This window comes from Phoca vitulina, unplaced genomic scaffold (assembly GCF_004348235.1).
Source record: "Phoca vitulina isolate PV1807 unplaced genomic scaffold, GSC_HSeal_1.0 scaffold6, whole genome shotgun sequence".
Taxonomy (NCBI): domain Eukaryota; kingdom Metazoa; phylum Chordata; class Mammalia; order Carnivora; family Phocidae; genus Phoca; species Phoca vitulina.
In genome coordinates this window covers 18,728,768-18,739,836 of record NW_022589709.1, presented here as the reverse complement: position 1 = coordinate 18,739,836, position 11,069 = coordinate 18,728,768, and positions in this window count along the sequence as shown.

The following is an 11,069-nucleotide window of genomic DNA, read 5'->3' as shown; positions in this document are numbered from 1 at the left end:
AATTCTTTCTAGGTTTTAAACACATTTGAATAAACAGAGTGAGGCCACAAACACAGATCTGACTCTATCATTCCCCTGCTTGAGGTCCCTTCCTGGCTCCCGCATCCCAGCTTGGCTTTACCACACGGTCTTTGTGGCGTGGCCACAGCTGCCTACACAACTGCATTTCCCGCACATTCCGCTCACGATAAGCATCTAGACTCACTGGACATCTTCCACCTTTAGGCCTCTGCACCCACTGTCACAATCTTGGAGGTCACCGGTGAGATAAGCCATCTCTACTTTTAAACAAGAAACGGGACATTGTTGGCACATGTAATTGAAAATCCAGTGGTGGAGGGAGTTTCAGGCATGCAGAGGTGCTTAAATCATGCAGTTTAGAATATGCTTTTCTCTTACTTACTCCATTCTCGGGCAGGCACTCCCCTCACCGTGATCAGTAGGAGTAGCTCAGGAGAAAAGAAGAGTCTCTTTTCTAGATATTCCAGCAAAGGTCCCAGGGCTGACTCTCATTGGCTGATTGGGGTCACATGTCCATCATTGAACCAATGGCTGGGGGAGCTTGAGTGCACTGATTGGCCAGGCCTGGATCCTCAGCTTATTCCCGCATCTAGGAGAGTGGCGTTAGCTCCACTTAAACCACAGGGACCCAGAGTGGGGATTTCCCAGGGGAAGATCAGGGGGCGGTTACCAAATGAAGTGCTGAACAGAGGCGGGGAAGCCAAGACAACAGACGTCCCCACCCTCTGGTTCCTCCGTCTGAAATGCTTCCTTCTTCTCTGCGTGGCAAACTCCCACTCATCCTCCTAGCTCCACCTCCGGTGTCGTCCTTCTTGTAGACCCCTGAGCCCTCCCTAGAATAAAGCCACTCCTTTCTCTGTGGGTCCCTCCCATCACTCAGTGCTATGCTGCCACGGGTCTCTTGGGGTCATCTGCTTCTGGAAAATGTTGGTGAACTTGGCCAAACTCCCCAGTTTCAGAGCCTGTGCCAGTTCACACCTTCCCTGATTTCCACGCGTCCTTGGCTTTCCTCCGCATGACACTCGGCTTCCACATCTGTGCGAGTCACCTCAGGTTGGCCACTGGGGTGCACACCTCGACCCCCTTGCCATCTCAACAACAACAAAGTCTCATCACACGTGTGACTTTGTGAGTGTTCTAGCCTGACTGAAGACCTGAGGGTGACAGAGGAATCCCACGCCTCTCGCAGAGCCTTCTGCCGTTAGGTGGGCTCCCCACTTAGCCCCGCCCCCTTCTAAGAACACCCTTCTCCCCAGGGTGGCCCCCCACTGGGCCTGGCATTTACTCCTCCTGTCTCCCCTCCCCCAAGGCACAGACCTGCCAGTCTGGTCTGCACTTACCTACCCCCCTTCCTCTCTTCCCTGCTCCCCACTCCTAATTCTGGCGAATACTCTACATCGGGGCAATTCCAGTGGTCTGTCCAGTCTCCCTTCTCAGCAGGATCCGAGCTCCTTGAGGGCCCAGGTCCAGGTCATCTCTACGTCTCCAGTGCCCAAGACAGGGCATGGCACCGAGTAGGGGCTCAGTGGAGGCTAAATTCAAAAGCTAGTTTCAACAAAAGGCTGCATTTAAAAAAATCAGCAAGAATTTCTTTGGCCGCTGCAGGAAGCACAGAGCGTGTGGGTGAGTGATGATTTCAGCAGAAATGCCGCCGGACGCTCGACTTCTCAATTATTTATGGACCTAAGGAGACACGTTCCCGGAGCGCGGCAATATATTCTGAAGATGTCGGGCAGAACGTGAGTGACTTTGTTCCTTAGAATCCCTGCAGCCCTACTCTGCACCTCCCAGGGAGGGGGACTTTTAGCTTCTTTTTTTTTGCAGCAATAAAGAACTGTTTTGGAACTCAGTTCTGCTCCTGCCCAGTTACTGTTTCTCAATGTGCTGGCAAAGATCGAGAGATGAGAGCAGGACAGCCTCTGGGAACAGAGAGGTCTGGGTTCGAGTCTCGTTCTGCCCTGGGTCACGCTACGCTGCCCCCTCTCTGGGAGGCCGTTTTCTCCTCTGTGCCATGGAGACCAGCACTGCTTCCCTGCCAGGCGCCTGGGGGCCTTCAGCGAAGCAGTAACCTGTAGGCCTACAGCCTGCCCGGGTGCACACACAGGCGCTCATCTGATGCTGGTCCCGTGCTCTGTCCTGGCTAAACTAGGTCCAGCTTCACCCTGTGTGGCTCTGAGTTCCTGGAGTCCCCCATCAGGGGCAGAGTTTGTGGATGGAACTTTAAAAAAGATTTACAAAGCATATGCTTTTCATTTGAACCAGGGAGTAGAGATGGTATAATTAGCTGCAAGGGATTTCTTATTTGTAGAAGGAAGAGTTGAAGGATTTCCAGGCCAGACTATTAGTGCTTTTCTCAAGAGCAGAGGGTATGTGAGTTCCAAGCGCAGGAGGTGTGCTGATCCTGGAGACAGAGGGTGTGCTGGTCTTAGGGCCCAGGGCTGTGCTTGCCCTAAGGGCAGGTGCGGACTCCACAGTCAGACGGTCCTGAATTTTCACCTTGTGTTTGCTGACCCAGAAGTGAGTGGGGATGGAGGCAGCCTCTGGGGCCTCATTCCCATTGGTGCTGGCCCTGATTTTCACAATGGGTTTCCACTTCTGGCTACCTTCTATAATGTTCATATGGTGACCAACAGAGACTGTGATCATAGAGATTTCCTAGGGTGTGGTATTCCACAGGTGCTTAATAAATGCTGAATGAACTGTTTGACGAGTTAATAGCCTCAGACTTGGGGTGAGATGGAGCTTGATACAAATTTTATGTGCTCCTGGCTAAGTGTCTATTTCCTCTGAACATCAATGTCTTCATGTGCGGAAGTGGGTGTAAAACCACCGACTGGGCTGGGTTTTTGAGGATGGAATGGATCACAGCTGGAGAAGCACCCAGCACATAGTTAGCACTCAGTCCATGATGGATTCTCCCTCTGAGTGCCCAGCTGCCTTCTTTAGAATTTCAGAAGTCTCCACTTTCCCCCCTTATTCGTCTCTAAATAAATAATTCTCTCCTTAAGTACTGCCTTCTAGATAAAGAAAACTCTCTTATTTAATTTGATTGTTTTCCTGTTTGTTTAATTACTACCATTAAAACGTTAATGTTTTCTTGTATTTTTTCATGGCAAATGTGATATTTTAACTCCACTTGGGGTTATTTTATTTGTCAAACTTCTGCTGTTGCAAGTATCAGAAACCTGATTCGAAGGGGGACTTACGAAAAGGCAGACACTTACTGGTTTCTGTAATTAAATATCGTAGGGGGTTGCTTCAGCCAGAACAAAGCTGCTTGCAGACAATCAGACGGCGGGTCAGGATGCGGTGTCTGGTTCTTGGCTCTGCTCTCCTGCGTCACCCTCACTCTGGGGCAGGCTTTGCCCCCGTCCTCTCCTCTCAACAGTGACATTGAAAGAGCTTTCCCTGGGGCGCCTGGGTGGCTCAGTCGTTAAGCGTCTGCCTTCGGCTCGGGTCATGATCCCAGGGTCCTGGGATTGAGCCCCGCATAGGGCTCCCTGCTCCGCGGGAAGCCTGCTTCTCCCTCTCCCACTCCCCCTGCTTGTGTTCCTTCTCTCGCTCTCTCTCTCTGTCAAATAAATAAATAAAATCTTTAAAAAAAAAAAAAAGAAAGAGCTTTCCCTTCCCATTGGACACACCAAGCATCTTGGGACTTGGGTCCAAATGTTGCAGCTGGGGGACTGGCCAGCTCTGCTGGATTCCATGCCTGGAGCTGGGGGTGGGAGCTTGGTCCCTCCAAACCTCTTGGGCTGCGAGCGGCAGGGAGTGGGTCCCACAGGGAAGCCAGGGTGGTTTCTGCTCTCTGAGGCAGGGGACATCCGTAAGGATTATTATCATTTCTATTTTACAGGTGAAGAAACAACCTATGTCCACCACTATTTCATTAGCAGCTAACTCAACCCCCTCTAATAAACTTATTTCCTCTGAAAAATAGGACCTGGCTATCACATAGTCAACTTAAAAGACCCTTGTGGAACCAGGGTGCTTGTGTCGCCTTCTAGAGATGTCCGGGGCCACATGGGGGCCTGGTTGTAGAGGAGCTTGTGCAGAGTGCCAAAGAAGGCTGAGGGTGGCCTTTGTCATGGCCCCCCTTGACGATCTTGTGTAGGTCCCCATCCTGGATCTTCATTCCTTCATCTGTGAAATGGAAACAATCAGCGCTATCCTCTCAGAGATGTTTGGAGGATGCGCTGGGGTGACGAGCATGTAGGAAGCGCTCAGTGAACGCAGAGCTGGCTGTGAACCCGTGCCACCTTAGGCCAGTCCCTCTGCCACTGGAGCCTGAGCATCTCTGTCTGCAGAATGGGATGATGACAATCTCACATCCAGGGTTGGGCAGGCAGGAGGCACTTAGCGTCTGGAGACTGAGAGGAGAGAGGACTTTGGGGACTATAAATTCCTACCAGGTTCCAGGCATCTTTACCCACATGACCTTGCTGTGACTAAGTCCCCTGCTATTCAGATAAGGAAACTGAGGCTCAGGGAGGCAAACTTCCTCCTCACCCAGCTGAGGGGCAGAGCCAGACTTTTTTTTTTTTTTTAAGATTTTATATATTTATTTATCAGAGGGAGAGAGAGACTGAGAGCACAAGCAGGGGGAGCGGCAGGCAGAGGGAGAGGGAGAAGCAGACTCCCCACTGATCAAGGAGCCCGATGCGGGGCTCAATCCCAGGAGCCTGGGATCATGACCTGAGCCGAAGGCAGATGCTTAACCGACTGAGCCACCCAGGCGCCCCCCAGAGCCAGGCTTTGAACCCGTGTCTTACCACTGTGCCAGCTGCTTCCTGAAGAACTGGGGGCTGCTTCCACATATAGCCCTCATCCCTCAGGGCCTGGCTAAGAAGGCCTCTCATGTGTCTCCCCAGGGCTCCCCAGTCTGGGATAGGACCCTCCGTGGTTTCCCGCAGCTCCCTAGGTCCCCATCACAGCTCTTCCTCCCTGGAAGTGCTTCTGTCTGTGTGTCTGTCTTCCTCTACCGGACCAGGGACCAGGCCTGAGGTGCCTCAGAGCCCCTGATGTGCCGCTGGGAGTGACGGGGGAGCCCCTAAGTTTGGACAAAATGGCGTGGTATAAAGAGCTTCCGGCTTCACCTGCAGCCCTCCCAGCCGCACCCTGAGCAGGGCTGAGAACCTCCCCGAGCCTCAGGTTTCTCCTCTGTGAAATGGGAACACCGTCTAGCTGTGTGGTTGTCAGGAGGGAAGGAGTGCGACAACTGTAGCTAACGCTCTTTGAGGACTTCGTCATCTCATTCATTTCTTCCAACCATCTTTTAAGGCAGGACTAGACTCGAGCACATTTTACGGCCAAGAAACAGACTGAGAGACGAGAGCTGACTTGCCCGGAGCTGCGCGGCGGAACCCACGGCCGCACGGTGGGGGCTCATCGGTGGCGTCTGGAGGAATCACACGCGTTCACGGGCGCCCCGAGCACACCGTCGCCCTGCCCGCCTTGCCCGCCCGGGCCGCCTGGGGGGGGTTAAGTGCCGCGCCGTGTACCCCGCCGTGTACCCCGCCGTGTACCCGCCCAGCTTGCTGCGCCGCGCGCCCCGCTGGGGAGGAGAGCCCGGCTCTGCGCACCAGGCCTGGAGCAGCTTCTGGAAGGTGGCCGGTTTGGGGCAGAACAGGGGCGTCGCCTAGCCTCGCCGAGAAGCAACTGGCGCTTGAAGTGTCAGGTTCTGGTCGGGAAGGACTGCGGCGCGCCTCCCCCAGCCCACACGTTCAGCGCGTCCTCCTCCCGGCGGCAACAGCTTCCTCCCGCGGGAAGGGCTGTAGGGGCTGCGCGGTCTCCGCAGGGGCAGCCCCGGCGGCGCTGCGACATTGACAGGGAGCGCTCCCGTCCAGGAAGGGCGGCACAGGACCCCTGTCAGAGACCCCTCAGGAAACAGCTAGAGACACTTGGGGTATAAGGGAGGGGCCTGTGGAAATGTGGGTGGGCCGTCAGTGGTGGGGGACCCGAGAGCCGCTCCTGCTGCACAGCCAGGGAGTGTTGGGGCTGGGGCCAGCCCTGGAAAGTGGGGGGCCAAGGCCAGGCGGAGAGGTGCTCTGTCAGCTTTCCCAGAGGCCTGGAGGGAAGTAGGTTTAGAAGGCAGACTTGGACCCACTGTCCAGCAAGAGAATCATTGGCCAGAGAAGTGGTGAGCTTCCTGTCTCTGGAGGTATTCAAGTAGATACTCGAGCAGAGATATGGAAGGATTAGGGCACCAGGATCTCCAAGGACCCTTCCTGATTCTCTGTATCTGGGGGAAATGACTGATGATCTGACTGCTCCTCTGTTGCAGATGACCTTGGCCTTGCAGAGAAGACCTCAGGCTGAAGCTCTGAGCTGGCTCTTGGGGCCCTGTCAAGGACAGGGCGCAGCAACCCTTGGCGAGGGACCAATAATGCTTTTCTTTCCCTGCTCTCAAGGATGGCATCTGTTGACTCTCCTGCAGCTTAGCGTCTGGTTCTTCTAGATTGGTGGAAGGTCATGTTCCAGCAGATATAAGTGACCAGAGGGTAGACAGGCAGTTCATCTTGAAGGCTGAAAGGACAGGGAAGGTCAAGGGGGCTACGGGAAGGCACCTGGATGAGATGGCCATCCGGAGAGGCTGGGATCCTATGGGGAGCATTCTAGGTATGGGCAGGTGAGCTGCGAGTGTGGAGAATCAGGGATGGCTTCCTTGCAAAGGTGGTGTGAAACAGTCTTGAAAGATGGGCAAGACTGGGGGAAAAGGGAGGGACATTGCAGGCAGTCCCTAAACCTGAGACTAGAGCCAGAAGCTGGGTTCGTCAATACCTATTTGGTTGTAATTGCTAGAAATGGAATTAAACCCAAATGGATTTTTTTTTTTTTCGTTCATGTAATTGAGAAGTCCAGAGGCAGCTTCAGGCATAGCTAGATCCAGATTCTCAAACAATGTCATCCTCTCTTTCCATTACTCAAATCTGCTTTCCCCATGTATTGTCTCAGAGGGGCTCTCCCAGAGATGCTCACTGGCAGCACTTCTCTGCTAGCTCTGCATAAGTTCCAAGAACAGTCTCATTGCTCTGACTTGGCCATGCCCAGCCCTGAACCAGGCATGGAAGCCTGTGGCTCACTTCGACTGGGTCATGGTCCAACTCCTGGGTTAAGAAGGTGCAGAAGTATTTCCATAAGGAGAATTGGGGTCCCAGAAGAGGGACAGTGGATGGAGGTGAGGCAAAACCTGTCTGTGGCTGGGGCCTGATCCTGCCGATGGGCTTCCTGCCACCTTTCCTTCTGACTTCTGAGCACTCCTGGCTTCCTTATCATGATGCTGGGACCCTCTGCCCAGATGCTCCTTTTCTTATCTGAGCACCCTCTTGGTGATGGCCAGATGTCCACATCCTAACCCCCCAAGCCTGTGAAGATATGAGCTTCTGTGGCCAAGTTGTGATGAAGTTAAGAGCCCTGAGACAAGGAGACAATCCTGAATTATCCGGGAGGGCTCCGGGTAATCACAAGCACCGTTGTGCATGAGGGGGAAGCTGGAGAGGCAGGAGGAGGGGATGTGAGGGCAGAAGGGAGATTGGAGGGATGCCATCGCTGGCTGGGGGCCAGGAGCCACAGGATAAGGCGGCCTCGAGAAGCTGGAAAAGCAAGGAACAGATTCTCCTCTGGAGCTTTCTTGAGACTTCTAGCCTCCAGAATGGTCAGTAATACATTTGTGTTGTTATAAGCCATGAAGTTTGTGGCAATTTGTTACAGTGGCCAGAGGAAACTGACACACCCCTGTGTACTTGGTATTTCACCTTGTGGATGCCTTGCTTTGCACTGGCCTCCCTCCATCACCCAGAGAAAGAGTCATCTCCAGGGAATCCCTGCTGAAGCAGGGTTGGGAGTCAGGTCCACTCCTCTCAACCAACCCCGCACTGAGCCCCCCTCACCCAGGCTGGCTCCCTCGGGAATCCGTGGCATGGGTCTGCAGCAGAAGGCCGAACTCAGGTGGCTACAGGATTCCCAATGAGCCAGTCTGCAAAATGCAGACAGAGACAGAAAGGGCTCTGCTACCCACAAATAAAAGGCCCTGGGCTTTTGCCACTGAACACTAGAATTAGTTCCTGGGTCACCAAAGGCAAGGGCAAAGTTAACAACTTGGAAATAATTTCTTGTATTTGCTTAGTTCTATAATTTACAAAGTTCTCCCACATCTGTGATCTCATGGGTTGCGCCAAACCTATGAGGAAGGTGTTACTCACATTTTTCAGCGGAAGGACACTGAAGCTTCAAGATTAATGACTTGCCCCGGGTCACACAGCTAATGAGCGAGGGAGCTAATTCAAGGCCAGCTTCCTGTCTCTAGAAATTTGCTGTTGAATGACTGAGATGTGGAGGGGCCTCTTTATCACTGGGGCCTGGTGAGCGTGTGTGTGTGTGTGTGTGTGTGTGTGTGTGTGGTCGAAGACAGGGGAGTCTTTGAATTTCTGTAGGCCTCAGTGACCCCAAGTGTACTGGGATTCTGCTGGACAGAGGGACCATGGAGGGCAGATATGCTTGCCCAGAAAAATCTTTCCTGATGATACACCTGAGCCCCGCCAGGGAAGCCAGACGAGCTGTGATGAGCACCCGGGACTTAGGTCTGTACTGAAGGCCTCTCTCTGTTACTCACTCGCTCTGCCCCGCCCTCCGTGGGCCTTGCCTCCTTGGCTGGCCCTCCTACACCCTGAAGGAGGAATCTCACCTGCCTCCCCCACATCGCCACCTTTCCATGCCCTGGGCTGCAAGGCTGGGCTCTGGGAACTGAGGGGGAGTTCCGGGGGCTGGAGTGCCAACCTGGACTCGCTCTATTGGTTTGCGTTGTGGACTTTTGCTGGTCTTTGGCCCCCCAGCCTCCCCGCCCCCTTCACTGGGGAACCGTGGGCAGGGCTGTCCTGGGGCTGTCTATGGAGGTGGCTGTGTTCTCCAGACCAGGCCAGGGGCGTGGCCTTACGCCACGGGTTTTGAATCATAGGGACAGACCACCAGAGGTCATTCATCACAGTGGAGGCAGCCTGGCGGAGAGAAGAGTGTATCCCCAACCCCCCACCCCACCCCGAGCTGCTCTGGCATTTGCTGAGCTCAATCCTCTGGCTTTCCCTTCATTTTGGGAGCTACCTGACATCCTTCCAGTAGATTAAGTTCCCTCACATCAGGGTTTAGGGCTTGCAGCCAAGGACTCTTGATGATGCAGACAGAAACCCAAGTAGATAGTAGGAAAGGAAATATTTTCTAAAGCCTTCTTTAGAGCAATGCAGTGCACATTTGTCGAGCACCAATGGTGTGCTAGCCCCTGTGCTGGGCACCCGGGCTCCAGAGAGGTCCAGATCTCCTTCACAGCCTGGAGGAGCTCATGGTTTGTGGCAGGGGACAGCGAAGGGACAGAAACCAGTGTCAGCACGCTGCTGTGCCATGTCTCCCATGTAATAAACTCCCAACTGCTAATTCAATTGGCACCCAGAAGGGTTTGCTCCTGCTTCCTCTCATTTCCCTTAAAAAAATCAATAAACTGCTCATAATGTCTTTTTTTTTAGATTTTATTTATTTATTTGACAGATAGAGAGAGAGAGAGCACAAGTAGGCAGAGTGGCAGGCAGAGGGAGAGGGAGAAGCAGGCTTCCTGCCGGGCACGGAGCCCGATGCGGGGCTCGATCTTAGGACGCTGTGATCATGACCGGAGCCGAAGGCAGACGCCCAACCAACTGAGCCACCTAGGCGTCCCTCATAATGTCCTTAATAAAGACAAAATCAGAGCTTTTTATAACCTTATTATAGGGTTGGCATTTTCAGCATTTCCCCCCAAAACTGAAATCAAGTTTATGTGGCATCATTTGGGAATCAGACAGTGGACTGAGACAATTGTTTATGATAAATAAACCAATAACCAAGCTGAGTTTGGCAGTTTACCATTTTCAGAGGCTCCCATGGGCATCACAACAACCCAGAGGTTAGAAGACTAGCTCAGAGATGGGAAGGAACCTGCCAAAATTCACACAGTGAGATGGAAATGGTAGAGCTGGGGTTTGATCCTGGATCTGCCTGGCTCCTCAGCCCCGGTTTTCTTCTGTGAGCAGTGCGGATGAGTAGCTGGAACTGGGAGCTGCAGGATGGTGGGGCTGGGTGGAGAGGCTTTCTGCAGGGAGAAGGCTTGGCCAAGGGCTGTTGCTGGCAGGTGCCGCGGCGTGAGCATCCATGTTGCCGCACTGCCCCCTGGTGGACTCCCCGAGCCTGGCCTCCGGGCTGTTGGAGGGTTGAGCTGGGAGTTTCAAGCTGATTGTAGCTATGGGCGGGTTTGGGGAAACCTTCCTGGTGGAATGGCCTGTGCTTTTGGACAGCTGAATGTTTAAGCCTTCCAGAAGAGATAACAGATGTTCATGTGTTGGCTTGTTTGTGTGAAAAGTGTTTATTCATGAATGCATTCAACCTGTCTCCAGAGACACCTGCCTACTCCTGCCCAAAAGTTGATGACTTGGCACCACCCTTGTGCTCAGGGAGGCCCCAGCCTCATGGGAGGGTCAGGCCCACAAGTAGATGCCCATGATGCGGGGTGATGTGGAAACCGTGAAGCCATGCCCAGGGCATCCTGGGAACCCTAGCCTGGGCAGGAGTGGGGAGCGGTGGGAGGGGCGAGGGAAAGGTTGGTCAAAGAAGGTAACAGGTCGGGTGAGTGTGGAGGGGAGCTGAGGTAAGATGGGTACAGAGGGAGCAGTATGTCCTCTGTGAAGGGAATGGCTCTGATTTTACGCTGTAGTCATCATTTTGTGTTCTTTTCCTTCAGGAGACCCAGCCCAGACTGTGTGAGCTTCAGGGGCTCCACCTTATCTGGCTCTGCCCCCAGGCCAAGGAGGAGCCAAAGCAGCTGTGCGCTAGACCAGGCCAGGCTGGTGGTGTGGCCAGAGCCCTGGAGGAGGGCCTTGGGGCAGCGGGGGACTGCGGAGGATAAAATGATAAGAGGCAGAGGGTAGCCTGTTGGCTCAACTAAGAAATTCAGCTCTGTCCTGAGGGCAATGGGGTCCTATTAAGAGGTTCTGAGTAGGAGAGTGGCCGAGCTACCCCCAAGTTAGAAAATTTTT